The sequence below is a fragment of the Podarcis pityusensis genome (genome assembly GCF_964106645.2).
Source record: "Podarcis pityusensis genome assembly, chromosome: Z".
NCBI classification, from domain to species: domain Eukaryota; kingdom Metazoa; phylum Chordata; class Lepidosauria; order Squamata; family Lacertidae; genus Podarcis; species Podarcis pityusensis.
The window spans coordinates 22,328,187-22,348,053 of record NC_138044.1 but is presented as its reverse complement, the minus strand read 5'-3'; the positions used below and the strand labels follow the sequence as shown (position 1 = coordinate 22,348,053).

Sequence of the window (19,867 nt, the reverse complement as noted above, 5' to 3'; positions counted from 1 at the left end):
TTGACTGACAAGATGTTTGGTATCTTATATATTTGTAAATCGCTTATAAGTCCTATGAAGATGACATGGAGGGGATAGGTGGGTCCCAAGAAGGAGGGGGAAGATGTGGAGCTAGATGACCAAGCAGGGCGGTGCATGGAGGCTTGAACAGGGTGTCTGTTCTAGAGCAGCATGAGTTTAGAGTGTTGGACTAGGGCCTGGGAGACCAAGGTTCAAATCTTGACTGTACCATGAATCACACTGGATGACCTTGGGCCAGTCACTGCCTCTCAGCCTAACCTACCTCACTGGGATGATGTGAGAATTAAAGGCAACCAAGAGCTCCTTGGGGGAAAAGGCTGGGATATAAGTTCAATAAACAACAAATAGAAAACAACATTCTGAAAGAGGCAGGCCAAAGCAAAGGAACAGAATCGAAAAGCAATGGGGGAGTTATGACCGTAAGGATAGAGTACTTTCCATGCAGAGAACCTTCCATAATATTCTATTAATGCATGGTGAAGTTTTAATAAAATGAGTCATCAAGCACTACCATTCTGATCTCTTTCCTCCAGCCAGAGCTAGTTTAATTAGCTCAAGATCATTATACAAAATGGGGAAGGTGGGTGGATTACTAATACAGCCATTCCCCACCCCGTTTACTGATAAATGACATAGGCTTGTCACCTAAGTTAATCTCTTACAAAAACTGAACTGGGCATGATTTTTAATTTTTTCTCCCCTCTCCCCTTTAAAAAAATATTTTATAGTTCTATCTCACCTACCAGGCTGCTAAGTCAGAAAACTTACAATCCTCATCTTCATTGTCATTACACGCTTCTGAAAGAACCTAAAATGCATTGTATAAAAATTACAAACCACTTCACTTATGACCCATGTACAGCTGTTTGCCACGATTGGGAGGCCTGCATTTCCTCTCTCTCCCTCTTTCAGTGACATTCAGTGACACAAAACACGTGAAGCCATCTCCACCTGCAGGAGCACAAACCAATTAAAGGTGCCAAAATTTATGATGAGACATCCTCAGATCACACCACTAACCTTGATGGGTGTCATGTACCCAGAGTCTGGCAGTGACCAGAGCACAGTGTTAGAGGTTATGGTGTCACCAGTTAAGGAGCCAGGCTGGGTACTTTGATCTGAGCCTGGTGCTGCTGTCAAGGGACCACTGAACCCAAGGCTAGTAGGCAACAGTCTACCAAGCCTTATTCCACAAAGTATCAAGGTCTGTGTAGGACCGACGTCAGAGCCCTCACAAATGCCTTCCACTCATTGTGAGGAACTGAATGCCTTCTACAGGACACCACCAATCTAGGGGAACAGGTAGCATACCAGAGATGCAGAAGACATGCCCATCTTCAGGCCACAGGGTCAACCCTTTAAGGCAGTGGCCCCCAAATTGGGTGATAATGCCTCTTGAGAGCAGTGAGATTACCAAGGGGTACTAAAGGGAAAGGTGGGCAGGGGGCACTGGAGGTATAAATGTCTATCAGATTTAGAAAAACTGGTATCATTGGATCAAGTTCACCAGTTTAGTTCAATTAATTGAACTAAATACTTTTAACTGGATTTTGACTAAATGTGTAATTAATTGTTACTGCTTTGAATTCTATTGTGTTATTGCCTTCCTTAGTGGGTTGTGCAGCTCACTGTTCTGAATAATGCTTTCTATAGGGTAGGCTGGAGGGCGTGGGGGCATGGGGATTGAGTTCATGGAACCAAAAGGGTTCTCTGAAAAAAGTTTAGGAGTCACTGCTCCAAGTTCCCCATAAGGGGGCACAGTCTAGGCGAAGAGATGGGAGAGGCTCACAAGTGCTCAAGTCACTTCCAGTGCTAGTTGCTGTCCATGGTGCTGCAACAATGGATCTGCCTTGCTCTGTGGCCTCCTCCACAAGACCAGACCAGGGCAATGCAGGAGAAAAAGCAAATAAACCAAACACACTGGCTACCATATAATTCTGTCCTAAAGAAGCCATGAGAAAGACGTAAGGAGGAGAAAGGAGACAGAGAAGGGAAGCTAGCTAGACAGCAAGAGGACCACAAAATTAGAAGAGGGATGAGAAGAAAATCTAGAGTATGCAAAATTACTAAATTGGGAGGGAGAGATAAAATGAGTTGTAATAGCAGGATTCTCAGGAATCTATGTTTGTTTGCTTTCACCTTTGGGGGAAAGAAAACAATTATTTGATTAAGTTTAGCTATTACAATCTGATCTCTGTCTGTACATTTATGTGCACACACAGTGCAGTTTTGTATTTGAGCAGCCTGGTAGGCATGTATAATATGCATGCAATGTGGGTACAAGTCAGGGATAAAGGCTAACTGAGGAGTGGGGCAGAGCGAGAAAGAGACTATGAATGAGACGACAATTAAGGTTCAGCTAATGTTTGCATCCAAATGCCAGGACTATGGAATGAAAAATCACATGATGCAGCAGTGCCTGGTGGGGCAGCAGGAAGAGACCACCTGAGAATTCCACTTACTTGGCCCTTGAGTTTCATGATGGAAGAAAGGTGTGTGTGTGGTGTGTGTGTGTGTGTGTGTGTGTGTGTAAAAGAGAGAGAGAGAAGGGAAAAAATGAATTAATGCATGTTCTGGGACAACTCTTATTTAAATAACCAGGAATTCAGCAGCATGAAAGCTCAGGTTGCAAAAGCCCTATCCTGACCTTTTAATCCCTAACATAAAGTGGGAAAGTGGACTCAAGCACAATAGCTCCCCCCCCCCATCTTCCATTACCATCTCCATCACCCTCCAAGAATTGGAGGAATTGCTCCTGAAGCAGGGCACCCTTTCTACACGCATAAGATCCTTACAAGATCTAAAGCTCTAATCTTCTGCATTTCTCAAATATGCAGGGAGCCTACACAACTCCTGCAACACCTTTGCCTCCAACAAAGGGTTAACCCCTAGGGTTGGGGGGAGTAACCAAACTTTGATTCAGCTGAGAGGGATGGATTTATGAGAATGGTGAAGCTCTGGACACTCATTCCTGGTCGCTCATTCTCAGATAGCAGGCAGATTTGCAGCAACTGCTTATCTGGTTGGCAACCCTTCAAAGCCATTCTAAGACTTCAGCAATTAGAGCAATCATCCAGCTGTGCCATAGAGAGAGACAAACATCTCCCTTTTTATCATTTCCTGCTCTGGGTCATGGGAAGTTACAGCTAAGGAGTCTCAGGGTTGGCTGACTTGGACAAAGATGTCCAGCTGTATAAAACCCATTTGCATCAATCAATCAAGGTCCCCGGCTAAATCCTAACTAGCATTCTGCTTCCCTTGCCCGATACTTACAGCTGGGTTTGGACTCTGCAGCCATTTCTCATGGGGCAGTGGGGAGAGAATGATGGTGAAGTATTAGGGTTAGTTAAAATAGATTGTTTTATTGTACCTGCTCTTCCCCATCAAGATGTCTAGAGCTTGCAATCTTTTATGTAACTCTTTTATTCTATTGAGCAACAAGATCTTTCTGTAGCTGCTATTTTTGTTCTTTAAAAAAATTACTTGGGTTTATAGAGAAAAATACAAAAATTAATATCAAATATCTTTTCCTCCTTTTTTTGGTCCAAACTAAGCCTATTTCAAACCTTTAAATAAATATGTATTCTTTACCTGCTGGTTTGGTCATGGTGTGACTTGCCATGATCTGAATCTAGTGTCTGGGCCTAAACTTGGGCTATTGCACAACAAGTTAGTTGAGGTTCCTGGTGTTGAAGAGTGAACTTCTGGCTCGTGCCCAAGAATCTCCTAATAATTGGATCTATTGATTGGGCTTCCCTTAGACTTAGACTGGAGAAGATGGGCAGCAGCTTTCAAACAGGGAAAACTGGAAAGGGATGACACCAGCATCTTAGTCTGACAACCATGGATCTAAAGATCTGCAGAGGATGGGTGGGCCAGACTGTTGAAACAAAGCTATTATACTTGCAATGAATGAAAGAAAGCACAGCAGAGGTAACTAACATGGCGCCCTCCGATTCCCACCATCTTTGGCCATTGCCCATGCTGGCTGGGGCTGATGGGAGTTGGAGTCCACATTGGCTACCTCTGCTAGAGAGCAAGTTCCAGTAAAACTGTGGCAGTTTTAGGTCAAGATGCTGGAAACCTTAGTAGTTGAAGTTCTGGATATATATAACAATCTGTGAAATTCAGGAACAAATTATAAGCCTTAGTGTAACTTCATTAAGCAAGATAAACTCGCTTTGGTGATCATGTGTTAAAGGAGTTTCTGCCTCTGAATGCCTTAACGAGAACATAAAAGGCATCTGCAATTTCCACTGCATTCTATCTCAAAGTCAACTCAGCAAATGTCACTATGCTAACATTGTTTCTCTTTATTGGGTGTGTTATTTAATAATGACAGCAAAACGCTTCTTCGTTCCAACTCTACAGAATATAAGAGCACACAGTTGCAGAGCTACAATGGATTAATTTGCACAACTATTGCTTTTTTGTTGTTATCTGACACATATTCAGAGTTGATTTTACTAACTGATTTAACTGACTTAAAGGGGACTTGCTTGCCAGATGTATAAAAGGGGCTTAAAAACACAAAGAGTTGCTTTCTAAAAGACCTACACACAGAGAAAGCTTGGTGCTGTTAAATGAGTACATTCCAGACCTGCAAGCACCTGGTGCAGACACCTGCTGCTGCACAGACCAAAACAAGTGCAGGTGGGTTGACCAAAACAATGGAACGCCACACAAAGAACCCATACAGTTCAGTATCTCTTTTCTAGTGGGTACTGATTAATCGAGTTTACTACTGGTGTGAAGGCTGGGAGGGGCTTGCAGTTAGGGAAAGCCCAAATTGTATATACACTATATGCATCAACCATTTGGTCTTAAGGCTGCAATTTACCAAATTCAATGGAAAGAAATCTCGATGAACAGTAATGAAGGCTTGGAAAATGGGCGCACATGAACAGAAGATTCTGCTCACTGAAGCAAACATTCAGATCCTCCAAATGATGGAGAATGCATATAAGTAGGCAATATCAAATGGGTAATGTGCACACTGACCAGCAAATGAACCTATTTTCCCCTTGGGGACTATCCACATTTCCTGGTCAATGTGTGAAACTGATGCTGAGGCTATGCAGATGAGTCAGGCACCATCCAAGGCATCAAGTCACATCCTTCATCATCCACAATGACTAGGCAATATTCAGAATCCTTTGTCAATGGTGCCATTTTGTACTTATTAGGTATTAGGGCATGTCATTTTAGGGGGTAACTTAATTTCTGTCATTTTAGGGTGTAACTTAATTTCTGCAATTTTTTTCAGGGATGGGTCTTAAAAATAGGTTTTTGGGGTGTGAGGAATTCAAATCTGCTATCATGTGCTATTTTGTGATTGGACAACGTTTAGCTTGGTAAGTCTATGTTTGATGAAGAAGCACATAAACTGCTTTTGGAAAATCAAACAATTTTAATTTCTGAAAATGTCAGGTAATGCTTAATAATGATGATGATGATTATGATGATGATAAAAAAAACTGCAAGTACTTGGCAATAGTTTTTAACAATTTACTGTACTTTTCCGTGTATAACACGCTCCTTTGTGTAAGACGCCTACTTGGCGGGACTCCAATTTCAGGAAATGGCCCAAAGGATAGGAGTTGTTGAGCTTGTGGGGGGAGAATTGCCCAGAGTTATTGAGCTTTTGGGGGGGGGGGATGCAGCAAATCACTAACCTGATGGTTGCAATTGCTCGTCCCGCTTGTTAACGATTGCTCGCATCTGCTACAAGCGTCTACCCGATCGCCAACAGTGGAAGTCTACAGCAAGCACAATTGCCGCAGTGGCAGCCAATTCTCAGCAGCCCTTGACACACCCATTTCCCACAGCCAATGCAAAGAAATCCTTGCTGCAGTCACCAATCACACTACAAATCGCCAATGACAGTCTGCCGCTCACGGCTGCAACCAATCGCCCATCACCCATACCCACTACCTGTGTATAAGATACCCCAGGTTTTTAAAACTTCTTTTTCAGTAAAAAAAAACACCTAGTCTTATACACAGAAAAGTATGGTATATGCAATTTCACATACATTTTACTTACCAAGCAAAACTAAATTAATTTAACCATTTTTTTTCAATTGCCAAGTCATACTACAACTTTTTAGCAGCCTTCACACCCTAATTAGACATGCCTTCATGAAAACCTGCACAATCATTAGCAATCATACACATTTCACCAGGCAACCTACATGCATTAGGGCACTGGGGATCTAGATTCTCAAAATAATAGCTTTATTCTTAGCTACTAAGAGTGTGACAGGGCAGTGGTCTTCTACTTCCTCTGTTCAAAACTGCCAGCACTATTAAAATTCAACACCACACCACTGAACACAGCATGGCATGTGAGGCTGTGGAGTGAGGAATGATGTATGGCCATGGACTACTGGAATAAAACACTGGGTAATTGCATGAATCCATAAATGGTTTGAAAGTTCTCTAATACAACTCAGCCCAACTAACCCTTTAGATCATTTCACACAGACCACTGGCTTTGACCCTAGAAGTCTTTGGTGACCGTTATGAATGCATGAGCTGCATGAACAACTAGATAGTATAAGACAGCTTTCTGTGCTCCTGAGTCAGATACCGTAATTCATCCATCTTGCTCAACAGTGTTGACACCAACAGGAGCAGTTCTTCAGGATTTCTGGCAGGAGCCAACCCTATTCTTACCAGGAGATGTTGGGAATTAAACCTGAAGCTTTCTGCACATGAAGCAAGTGTTCTACCACTGAGCTACAGCCCTTCCCCACCAAAAGAAACTCTCTGCTAAGTGCCAAAGGGAACTTTTGCTGTTTGAGACAGAGGGTATGTCCTGCCAGTCACCCAAGGTTGCTGTGGGGATTAAATGAGAAGGGGAAATAATGTATACTACCATGAGCTCCTTGGAGAAAAAGGTGGCATATAAATGCAATCAAATATATAATAAATGTTGTTGTTGCTGTGTTCTTGTTTTAAAAAAACAGGCTGCACCTTTTGCAATTATTGTGACAGAGCCTGAAATAATTTTCTCAGGTGATTAGTATATACAGAGTTAAATTTTCCCATCAAACCTGATTTAATTCAAGTTTAAAAAGGAGTTAGAAGGCAGCTTGTGTGTGTGAATAATTTGAAAAATGCTTAGATTCTTTGTAACCCAAAATTAAGCAGGTGGTGCCATACTCCTTAATGGAGAGGGGAGGAGAAGATGTAAAAAAGAAAGGGTTGCACTATGCCTGGTATTATGTCTGGAGAAGGGGCAAATGTGAAGGAAGAACACAGAGACCTACAGAACAGAAGAAACTATTGGATTTGGAATGTTATTGCAGTGGCTGAATCCCCCCCCCCCCTTAGATTATGCAAATCTAACAAGAGTGACATTGCTCCAGCTGAACTCACAAAATGTACCCTGCATGGGTCTTGGGTGCACTATGCTTTCAAACCAAAAGGCCTTTTTAATGTCTACATTTCTGTTTCTTTCGTCCCCCATTCTCCACCTTCATTTTTAGTATAAATATTCTTTTTCCACGCCCATCAATTTCTTGATTTACATAAACACAAAATAAAAAAATAAAAATGATACAAGAGTACTGCAGAAATCAAGAGCAATTGTCTTTCTATCATCAATCACCACCATTTCTTCTGTCCCTAAAGTGGTTTTTATATCACAGGGCTGGATAACCTTATGCGCCCCCCCCCCATCTAGTCCAGCATCCTGTTCTCACAGTGGCCAACCAGATGCCTCTGGGAATCCTTTATTACAGCTCTGGGATAACAGAGTTTGGGGGTGCTCGAATTAGGAAATTAATGAATGGTATAATTTAATATTTGGAGTATTGGAGAGAAGGTGCCAGCCAGGTATAGAAGTTGGTAAGAATGACCAAAGGTCCTGGAAGCAAGTCATTAATACATCAATGGAAACCATAATAGTGGCAAGAGCTACTCTACTGGTGAGAGGGAGGTTACAGGAAGCAAGATGTCACACAGGAAAAATGTGCCCTTTTGAAAAACAGACATCTGCATAAGGGGACCAAGCAGACAGAGGGGGAGGAATTGCTTGGAAAAAGGGTTCTTGGGAACAGAAAGGAAGTAGGAAGAACACCATGCACTGCTGTGAAGGCAGAACCAGAGGTGTAAGAAGGCGGGCAGGCCGCCCCAGGTTCCATGATGGAGGGGGTGACAAATTATCAAGAAGCAATTACTGCCCTACTAGGGCAGTTCATAAAAAACTTTTTTTTAAAAAATGCCTCCTCCAAAGGTCTCCAACCAGGGCCGAAATTAGGCTTTATTTCACCCGGGTAACAGACCCCCCTCCCCATGCACATTTGCGTACACACAGAGAGACTAGAAGCCTCAATAGCTTCACCCAGGGCAAGAATCCTGGCTAGCCCCCCCCCCCCCAGCTTCAGTGTGAACCATTCACAGTGGGATCAGGTGTTAAACAGGGTTGTATTATTGCCCCAACTCTATTATTTTCTCTATTTATTATGATTCTACACTTTGTCAAATGGAAACTCCCCCCATCCAGTAGAAATCATATATCGAACAGATGGAAAGCTCCTTAATCTGAACAGGCTGAAAGAAAAGAGTAAGGTTACCTTAACTTCTGCCATAGAGCTTAAGTATGCTGATGACAACATAGTGTGTGCACGCTCAGACGATGACCTCCAAACCATCCTAAATAGCTTCGCAGAAGCTTACAAAAAGCTTGGTCTATCACTCAACATCCAAAAAACCAAAGTGCTGCACCAACAAGCATAAAACAATTGCTCTGCAGTGACACAAATCCAACTCAATGGTGTAGCGTTGGAAAGTGCTGATCACTTCTCCTACCTGGGTAGCTATCTTTCCACAAGGGCCAACGTTGCTGCTGAAATCCAGCATTGCCTGAACTCTGAGAGTGCAACTTTCTCCCGATTGAAATGTTTGAGGACCGAGACATTTGCAGGGAAACCAAAATGCTTGTTTACAAAGCTATTGTACTACCAACCTTACTGTATGCTTGTGAAACATGGACCATTTATAAACACCATCTCTAACTCCTTAAAAGATTCCATCAATGGTGTCTCTGGAATTTTTTACATATCACTTGGGAAGACAGGCAAACTAATGCCAGTGTACTGGAAGAAGCAAAGATCATTTTGTTGCGGGTCCCTGCTATTCTTAAATTCCCAAATATATATATAATAAAATTTCCAAAAAAATAATAAACATGTACCAAATACTTTCAGAGTTCCCCAGCTATTAAGGTTGTCCTTAAAGATGACTATAAAACTTCAACTGGTTCATAATGCAGCAGCCAGGTTGCTGATTGGGGTTCCATTATGGGTGCCCTGGCGCCACCAAATTCTGTTACCCCATATCTGTAACATTATGGCAAAAAGAGGAAGGAGCAATATTGTGCTGTTGGGCCAAAGCTGGAATGATCCTGCATTTATTTCCCTCTGCCATGATGAAATCATGACATGTAGAGTGTTAATTGCAACATCTAATAAGGTAGATTAGGACTGTCAGTCAACATAGTTTTGTTTGGTTGTTGGTTGCAATCTTCGTTAGTTTTCTTCTTTGTTGTAAAATAATCAATTCAGTTCTGCTTTTAAGATATATTTAGAACAGGTATTTTGAGAGAACTTAAAAGATTTCTGTAAAATATGAAGATGCATTTCTTTGTGCAAATGAGAATAATTTGCTACATAGACTTTCTCCCATTGTCTATTTGCCTGCAATTTCCACCTCATTTATTCTCTTTTTTCCTGTGTCTCTACCCTTTTGTTTAGTCTTACATTTGGCATTCCTTTAATTTATATTTAGAGTTACCCGACACCTTTACATTAAAATCCACAATTCACATAATGCATGTTTCTCTGAGAGAAAGGATGCCTTAATGCTAATAACTGCAGATAGGATAGAAGGAGACAATAATCCTTGCTTCCCCCCCCCCCACCACCACATAGGTTCTGGAAAAGGGATTTCTAAACTATTGACAAGAGAGTCTTTTGAGGCATAGTGATACTGGTAGTCCCCAATTCTTACCATTCTAGGATGTGGGAGTGGATTTTTTTACAAAGCCTCCTTAGATGACCTGGTCAGTATGGGAACGTCCACTTCTAAGCCCCAGCTATCCCCAAGCTTTTGATATTGTAGATACCATATCAAGAGGGAGGCTGTTCTGTATGACAGACCTTTAGTTTGGTGGCATCTGTCCTCTAGAACTTCTTCCCACTGCATATCAGACAGGTGCCATCTCGTTGGTGCCTGCTGGAGGTCTTAGTTTTCCAATAAGCCTTTCCAAGTGCATATCTGTCTGTCTGTCTGTCTATCATCTATCTATCTATCTATCTATCTATCTATCTATCTATCTATCATCTATCCCAGTCTGGATTTAAACTTGTTTTTAAATCTGCTTTTGTTATTGGTGTTTTTCTTGTTAAATCATTTTGGAAATTATTCATAAATTAAGTGAAATATATACATAAAAGGCAAAGCCATTTAAAGGAAGAGGAAACTTTTGGGCATCCGACAAGAGTGGCACAGGCATGCCAGAAGTGGGGGTAGGGCAAGGGGGGAGGGGCTGAGCAAAATCAACATTCTGCTTCACTGTCAGAGCAAGATTGGTTTCTCTTTTTTCATATTTGGCTCCCTCTACAAAAGAAAAGAGGGGGTGCTTCATGCAACCTTCCATTTATTCCACCCTGTTCTCCTTAGAACTGCACCAGCTGTTCTGTTTTATTCCCCAGGCAGGCCAATCTGCCCATTTTACTTAGCTTTTTAACAAAGCAGGGCGGGGGGATGGGGGACACAAAACAGAAACAATAATATGGTCAAAGACAGCATCCCACATTCACACACTTCCTTTATAAATCTTATTTTTTTGGCCACAGTAAGGCACTGAGAAATCCCATCTGTTTTGGAGTGTTGTACCTGTTAGGTGGTTCTACCTAAGTCCACACCTGGCCCAAATATATATTCCTGGAGAACCAAACCCATATCTCTCTGTAGAATGCTCCCCACCCTTTCCTTTGAATCCCTCAGAATTCCTGCCCAGAATACAACACATGGATTGCCTCAGCCAAGAGTCTGCCAATTCTGAGGGAAGGGAGACTTGGTTTTCAATCTACTTTGCTAAATTTTCGACTAATTGCTTTTTAGCACAATTCCTCCGCCAGTATCTTCACAGCTTAACATGGTCATTCCTCTGGGAGTCCCCCCTCCTCCAGAAAGAAAGTAAAATCTAAATACATTCCTGTGATGTAATTGCTATTGGCCTTTGTAACAGATACTTCCTCCCCCACCAACAACTGCTTTAATCAAAGTTTTAAGATTAATGAAAATCAGGAGGATAAACTGAGATTCTATAAACAGTTTAAGAAGCCAGAGAACTGAGCATGGTATAAACCATAAATAGTGTAGCTAGAAACCCCATTGTTCTAGGACAGTTCCCACTGTATTTTTCTCTATGAACATCAGATCTGGAAGGCGCCCAAATGGTGCTCTGTGGTGGGTGGGCAAATCCATATGGAAGTGTGACTGAAACACAATGTTTCACCCTCAAAAAGAGCAGGTATGCTGGTGGCAATGGGTGCAGTTTACTAGCTTTAGCTGGCACAGCAATGATGTGATGTCTTTCTTCCTGACAAAGGGCAGACCTTTCCATGATCATTCCAAACCCTAAAAAGGCAGTGGTGTTGCCCATCCCAAGTTCTCACATCCAGGAGATGGGAAAGTGGCCTGCCCTCGATGGATGCAGTGCTTCATCCTTCCTACACCAACCTATTCACTCACCTCCATGCAATTCAAGTTTGCCTATGGTTACCAGGCTACTAAAGAAAAACAAGTTAGGCTTAAACAGAGAATAATGCACCACTTCTCAATATGCATATTCTGAGCAAAGCAAAACAAAAAACAACACAGTTGTGTCACACTCCACAACTGACAGGACACGTAAACTTTATATTTTCCCTTGAGAACATTCAGCAAGCTTCATGATTCCTTTCTAGAATCACCTGGGATCTTCAAAAGCACACATTTCAGACATCAGCTATCCTTGTTTAACTCCCAAGTCAATTGGGTATCATAAAAGGGATTCCAAGTTCTCCAGAAGATTTCTGCACAAACATCTTTTCATTTTGGCAAATCCAGCCTTGCCCCCAGTATCTCAATCTCATGACTCACCCAGAAATTTCAATCAAGTAGAACTGGGAAAGTCAACAACCAAAATTTCAGTGTTGTGTGGTGTGTCCCATGTGTTATCCATTAAAGGCACTTTATAGAGTGTTTCTCTGGAAACCCCAGTTCACTCCTCCCTGGAGGAAACTAAGGCCTCCAAAGGAAAACCTTGATGCAGAGTTTGCAACAGCGTGGAGATGAATTGCAATTGTGGAACACTTTGGAGATTTTGTGAAGAGTTGCAGGACTTTGCAAGCCACTGAACTCAGGACTTGGCATGTGGAGCCAAGCACAGACAGGACTTTGAATAAGCTCAGAGATGACTACTTGCAACATCTGTAAATAGTTTAAGTATAAAGAGTATATGTTAGTGTTGGCCTAGTAAAGATAACTGCTACACACCTGTTTCCTGAGGTGAGCTTAACCACTTTACTCAGCTTCTGTGGTGCACGCACACAACTCAAAACAAGAAATATAATATTGAGTACCGTAAGTGGTCGGGGGAACTGAGGCAAATACAGCAACAGTTAAAAGATTAAGTGCCCATTTCTGAGCAGGCCCTAAGTTCCCTTGCACATCATCTCTACCCCCATCCCATTTCCTTTAACCCAAACTTCAGCAGAGGGTCACCCCAGAACAGGGGGAGAGATTAGTGCTGTCCTCTTAAACTTGCTCTCATAAGTGAAGTTTTAGAAACGGTTTTATGAGCCAAACTACCTATGGGTAGTCTTCTTGCATGGTTGAAAAGCCACTTCAGGAGAACAGGACTGAGAACATTGGGTGGGAAATGGGTAACTCTGGCCACATTTTTACCATCTAAAGTCACCCCTATCTACATAAGAACACAGGAAGGTGCCTTATATTAAGTCAAAGCACTGGTCCATCTAGCTGAGTATCACCTGCAATGACTGGCAGTGGCTCTCCAGGGTTTCAGGACAGGAGCATTTCCACCTCTACCTGGATATGATGGGGATTGAACCTGGGACTTTCTGCATGTGTAACAGATGCTCTGAGCTACAATGCTTCTACGGCCAAAATAGTGGCTTTTTGAAGATGAAAAGGTATGTCAAGCAACAGTCACAGGTGTTCGTCATTTGCTATTATACTTCTATCCCACCCTTTCCTCCAAGGAGTACACCTTGGAGTACATGTTTCTCCTCTCCATGTTATCCCCACAAGAACCCTGTGAGGTAGTTGAGACTGAGAGGTGGTGACCAGCCCAAAGACACCCAGTGAGCTCATGGCTAAGTGAGCACTAACCCAGCACTCCCACCACAATGGCTCACATGCAGTGTTCACATGTAATGTGTAGTTTGACCCAATGCCAGCATAACTGTCAGCTTGACACAGATAGAAAAAGACCCAGACAACCAGTCACAGATCTAATTTCCTTAGATCTACTGGAGACCTATTCCAAAAATACACATTTTTAACTGAATCATAAAACACTGCTTGCAGGAGCAGAGCAAAGTGACTGTGATTCTCCCAAAACAATTGTAATCTTCAGATTTAACTGTCAAGGCACAGGAGCTGCAGGTATCAATGCTCGAGAGAGACAGCGCAAAGAGTGCAATTATTATTCCCTGCTCTCCTATTTGAGTGCACTGGCTCCCAAGTACGCCAAGGTCAGGAGAGAGATGTGGCAAAAAGGTTTTCCTTTTCATTAGGGAGAGGCAGGAATATCTCACATTGTAGCAGCAAAAGGTCGTCACAGTAAAAAGACTGGCAAAGCAAAGATGAATGCAGCAGCTGAAGATCAGAAAAGAGCTGAATGAAATTACAAGAAGTGAAATCAACATGCATCTCTCTTAACCAAATTATCTCTTCATTCCTAGAGTCCCACTGAGCATCTCATAGATATTTCAATTCACATCCTCTCTTCATTAGCAAATATTAACTGCCTGAGGGTGTCAAGAGTTAAAAGAGTATATACTGCATTTCTATTTCCTCCTTTCTTCCAAAGGGCTTAGGGCAGTGTGTCCGCAGCTCTGTTCACCACTCCTTTTATCCTCACAAAAACCCTTGTAAGATAGGATAGTCCAGTGGTTCCCAAACTGGGTGGCACTGCCCCCAAGGGATGAAGGGGTGGTGGGAATATTGGGGGCTGCTAATAAGTAAGAGGGACGTGGGTGGCGCTGTGGTCTAAACCACCGAGCCTCTTGGGCATGCCAATCAGAAGGTTGGTAGTTCGAATCCCCACAACGGAGTGAGCTCTCGTTGCTCGGTGCCAGTTCCTGCCAATCTAGCAGTTCGAAAGCACGAAGTGCAAGTAGATACATAGGTACTGCTCCAGCAGGAAGGTAAACAGTGTTTCCGTGCGCTGCTCTGGTTTCACCAGAAGCGGCTTAGTCATGCTGGCCACATGACCCGGAAAAACTGTCTGAGGACAAACGTTGGCTCCCTCAGCCAGTAAAGTGAGATGAGTGCCGCAACCCCAGAGTCGTCAGCGACTGGACTTAGCTGTCAGGGGTCCTTTACCTTTTTAATAAGTAAGAGGGGCAGCAGGGGGAGCTGGAGGTGCACATTACTATCAGGCTCTGCAAAGCTGGCATTCCCAGAGCAGAGTTTGTACTCCCGGCAGCAAATCCAATGGGAAGATACTATGCAAATGTGAAATGTATGCACCATCTTTGCCGACTTACCATGGAAGCAGTCCTCAGTAAGAAATACCCATAGGCTTGTTTAGAAGCATTCCCTTCTCCCCAGCTGGTCTCTAACACTCCTAGGAACAGTGCTAGGAACACAGGAGATCTGCAAACAACATCAAGAGAAGGAATGGATTAAGAACAAATAATGCAAAGGCTTGGGTGGGTGAAGCAACATGCGAGAGATCAGCACAACGGAACAAAAGCAGTTTGCTTCAAGCAAAGAGGCAAAGCCCCAGCTCCATGATAACAGAAGCTGCGATCTTCTCATTCTAACTTCTAAAACACTCACTTGGTTTGTTGATTTGTTTAGGTTAGAAAGCAGACAAAGAGAATCAAACATAAAAGCCTCAGCAGTGAGCCTTCTTTGGGCAGAAATGGGCATGATGGTATGCCACTGAAAATGGCAGCCCTGTGTTGGGTTCTCCCTCTCTTCATGTAGAATAGGTGCCATGGACTGGAAAGACATGCGCGCAGGCACAGTCTCCAGTTGCTTGGAACAAGCCCTGGAAAGGAGGGGACTTAGCTAAGGGGAGGTGGGGACTTTCAGTTTTGGAGTCAGACCCACTCCATTTAATGGAGTCAGACCCACAGGGAATGAGCTGCTGTGCTCATTAGACCTGATGCTCAGCCAAGTCTGATTGTGTTTTTGCTGCTGAGGAGTAAATTCCAACTTTGAACTATGCGTGATTTACTGACTGACACACTGTGACAGTAGACTGATCCAGGTAGTGAAATCAAGACATGGTGCCTTTTTTAACACTCCACATTACTGGTGTTGTGACCTGCCACCTGTGCTGCTTACTTGCTCACCTGCCTGCTCTGTCATCACCCTGGAGTTGCTGTGGCCACCTATTGGCAGACACGCGAACTACAGCATGGCAGCCTTACAACAGCAGGATAAGGTGGTATAGAAATACTTTTATAAATAAACAACGCACTTAAGGTTGTGAACTGAGGCCTGATGTCACAGCATGGGAAGCTGGCATGTACAGACACTGTGGGTTAAAGACACAATTCTGTCATATACACAAGATCTGCTCTCAGGAATCTACATATCCTGCATTTCATACCCTCCCAAAATTCTGAATTCTATCATATGCAAATTAAACACATGCTCACTTTGCAGTTCCCATTAGCATGAAGAGAGAAAGCAGAGGACTGCATATGATGTTTTAAATGCATTATACAAATGTGACACTAGATGGTGATGGTGAGCTTATGGCAAATTTTCATAGCTTTTTTGTGTGTCTAGATTCCACCATAATCAGCCATCATTGCAGGGGTTGGACTAGATGACCCTTCTGGGTCCCTTCCAGCTCTACAATTCTATGAGTCTATAAAAGGGGGAGTACCATTGTACTCACGTCCTTGTTGGGGGATTCCCATGGACCTTTGGTTGACCACTGTGGGAACTAACTAAATAGGGTTTAGTCTGACTCAACAGGGCTCTTCTGGTGTCTTTAAATGGGAGCATGAAGCAAGTAAGGGTCTCAGGGGTCAGTGCTAAGGCAGTTAAGGCATAGAACAGACAGAGGGCTACTCAGAAAGGCCACTGTTGCCTAGGCAAAGTTCCAGTCTGAGCAGGAGGCCCTTGTAGTCCTTCCTGTTAAGGAGAGCCAGTGGCTGACCTGGATGGACGTAGTCACTCCAACACCTGGAAACCCTTCCACTACCCAGGGAGATGTTCCAACTTGCAGGTAGGTATAATGCCTCACCACACAGGGCACTCGAGGAGGGAGATTCAGACTTCCCAGTTCTTCCAGCAGCTTTGGACAGCTGCTATCTTTGGAAATAAATCAGAATTTGCAAAGCTGAATTTCTCAAAGCGCCATTTAACAAGCCAGACACTAAATTCTGTGTGCGGTGTGAGAATGGACACAAGAAATACATGCAACCCTCTCTGCAGCCCATGAAAACACTTCTTAGTTCTGAATGTGTTTTATTTCCTCAATAACCTGGGGAGTTCAAGGCATCACTTTTGTTCTACGGAGGAGTAGTTCGAGTACAGATGTAATGTTTGAGAGATCTATTCAGATAGTGGGATACAAAGCTGATCTCCAGTTTAAATGCAGCCCTCTTAGCTTAAAAATGGAAAGTAAGAAAAAAGAAACCAAGCACCTTACCTAGGGCTGCTATATTTAAAAGGGGTGTGTGAGAGAAAGATTTGGGGATGTTTTGTTCCTGTAAAGAGGGGGTCCTGCATTCCTGATTCTCCCATTGTGGAAACCAAAATATGAAAAGGCAGCTCTTGAAATCCCAATTATTTACCCCATTGGACTTATTGGTGGGAGAAACAGAAGGAACATAAATGGCAATTGTGCATTATAAAGCAGCAAGTGCTTGTTTATTGTTAGAAGGAGGGTGCTACCTCATCAAAATAAAATGCATTTGCCAATTTTTACTGTGTATGGAAATGAAAAACAGGTTTAAAGGAGGGAGACAGAGCAAGAGAGAAAGAGAGCAATAAACCAAAAGTGCCTAATTATTTATACAAGCATCTTAATCAAAATGAGGAAACCTGCAGTGTAACTTTCTATGTCGATTGATAAAGCTGGCTCCCACCCTCCAAAAAAAAGGAACTACACCAGGTGCCCTAATTAACAATCCCGGAGAGGATTTCTGCGCACAAACACAGACAGACATGGCTTTATGAACACCTTTTGCACTCCTATGCTGTGTACTCCCATTAACCCTCTGCGCTGCTCTATTTACAAGTCATTTCCACTGTGCATATTTCCCAATGCCTCGGAGAGCAGGCGCAGCTGTAATGCAGCACTCAGAGGCAAAATAACTGCTAACTGAATGCAGGGCTGGTTGGATAAATTCTTCTTTGGGGAACTTCCTCTTGTCCCACTATGTCTTCCAGTGAGAGAAGGAGGGTGCAGAAGGGTGTGGAAAGCAGGCTGCTTCTACTCAAGCATGCTACATGTCACTCCATGAGGACATCATTGGCATTAATAGATGTTTGCATTAGATTTCAGGGAGTCTTTTCGCTGCTCCACACTAAGAAAGCAAGCTTTACCAATGTATTTTGTCTTGTGTTACAACATGGGCTTCAACTGATCAAACTGCTGCCCGACATAACATATGTGACCAAACTGCCTAACGATGAGCTATCATCTTTTCTGACAAATCAGTGCACATACCTTTTGAAAGCCTTTCAGCGCAGCATCAATGCCTTGCAGCAGGCACTGCATGCATGTGTGAGAGGGAGAGAGGGAGACCCTGTAGGATTTTTATTCCAGCTTCTTTCTCAAAAGGATTGGGGTAGGAGAGAGAGGTTTTCAGTCTTTCCTCTCTGCAGACAAACACTTTATTAAAATACATTAAAAGCTACTGCCTACTAATTTGCTTCTGCCTTTAAAGCATTCTTAAAAAAAATGTCAACACACAGAAATTTCAACAGCTGGCACAGAAGTGCTAAAGTAACAGTTATTTGTCTAGCAGCAACACTGGGGAAAGGGCATGGTAATAACATAATGCACAATTGCAGGGGGGAAGGGGAACCTCTATAAATTTCATTATGGACGAAAAATATCTACTTCCAGCTTAGCACATCAAGGATGTCACAAATACCTTGTATAATCTCTACCATCAGCAGCACTAAACCTCTCCAAACCTCTCATTTGGCAAGCCATTATATCTCTGCTGCTCCCCAACCCCACCCCACCCAAAAATCAATTTGTTCATTATAATTACTTTATTAGTGCAGATGCTTTGATGACTTGATTCCTTTACCAACTGGCATTCAATGTTAGTCCTACTTAGAGTAGACACAATGAAGTTGATTCATTATTTTCATTGGGTCTTCACTGAGCAGAATTTAATTGTATAGGCTATAAATTGTATAGGCTATAAATTGTATAGAGGAAACAGCAGAATATCTTTATCCTCTGTTTCCAACCTTTCTTGAGGACCACTGCTTTTCTCCCAAGAAGCAGGCGTCTTTTAATTTCGTGGCTGCTGTCACCATCTGCAGTGATCATGGGGCCCAAGAAAGTAAAATCTCTCACTGCCTCTATTTCTTCCCCTTCTATTTGCCAGGAGGTGATGGGACCAGTGGCCATGATCTTCATTTTTTTGATGGTGAATATGGTCTGAAGCTCAACATCAAAAAAACGAAGATCATGGCCACTGGTCCCATCACCTCCTGGCAAATAGAAGGGGAAGAAATGGAGGCAGTGAGAGATTTTACTTTCTTGGGCTCCATGATCACTGCAGATGGTGACAGCAGCCACAAAATTAAAAAACGCCTGCTTCTTGGGAGAAAAGCAATGACAAACCTAGACAGCATCTTAAAAAGTAGAGACATCACCTTGCCAACAAAGGTCCGTATAGTAAAAGCTATGGTTTTCCCAGTAGTGATGTATGGAAGTGAGAGCTAGACCATAAAGAAGGCTGATCGCCGAAGAATTGATGCTTTTGAATTATGGTGCTGGAGGAGACTCTTGAGAGTCCCATGGACTGCAAGAAGACCAAACCTATCCATTCTTAAGGAAATCAGCCCTGAGTGCTCACTGGAAGGACAGATCCTGAAGCTGAGACTCCAATACTTTGGCCACCTCATGAGAAGAGAAGACTCCCTGGAAAAGACCCTGGTGTTGGGAAAGATGGAGGGCACAAGGAGAAGGGGACGACAGAGGACGAGATGGTTGGATGGTGTTCTCGAAGCTACCATCATGAGTTTGACCAAACTGTGGGAGGCAGTGGAGGACAGAAGTGCCTGGCATGCTCTGGTCCATGGGGTCACGAAGAGTCGGACACGACTAAGCGACTAAACAACACAATGTAATACAGTAAAAGCTTTAATATTTGTAATTTCCAAACTACTTATTTAAAATGCCTTTCTGGGTTAACACACATACCACATGAGTATCCTCTCTTTTTTAAAGTCAGTGTTTAGCTGCTAACCTAAAATGTGATTTTTCAGGAGGAATAATTCACACACAAGGTGAATTCCTTCATTAACAGCATACCTTCTATGAAATTTAGAAACATTTAAAACAAGTAGGTTAATGAAGCAACAATATGTGAACTAGCTGATTAATA

General features: G+C 42.8%; 1 protein-coding gene across 2 annotated transcripts in view; it reads right to left on the bottom strand.

Annotated features, from left to right (window-relative positions):
- NEXMIF (neurite extension and migration factor) overlaps positions 1 to 19,867 on the bottom strand; it is a 207,584-nt gene that overhangs the window by 75,121 nt on the left and 112,596 nt on the right. For both annotated transcript variants that reach the window (XM_080989719.1, XM_080989720.1), the window contains exon 2: positions 14,813 to 14,921. The gene's annotated coding sequence lies outside the window, so the exon portion shown is untranslated. The remainder of the gene's footprint in view (positions 1 to 14,812; positions 14,922 to 19,867) is intronic.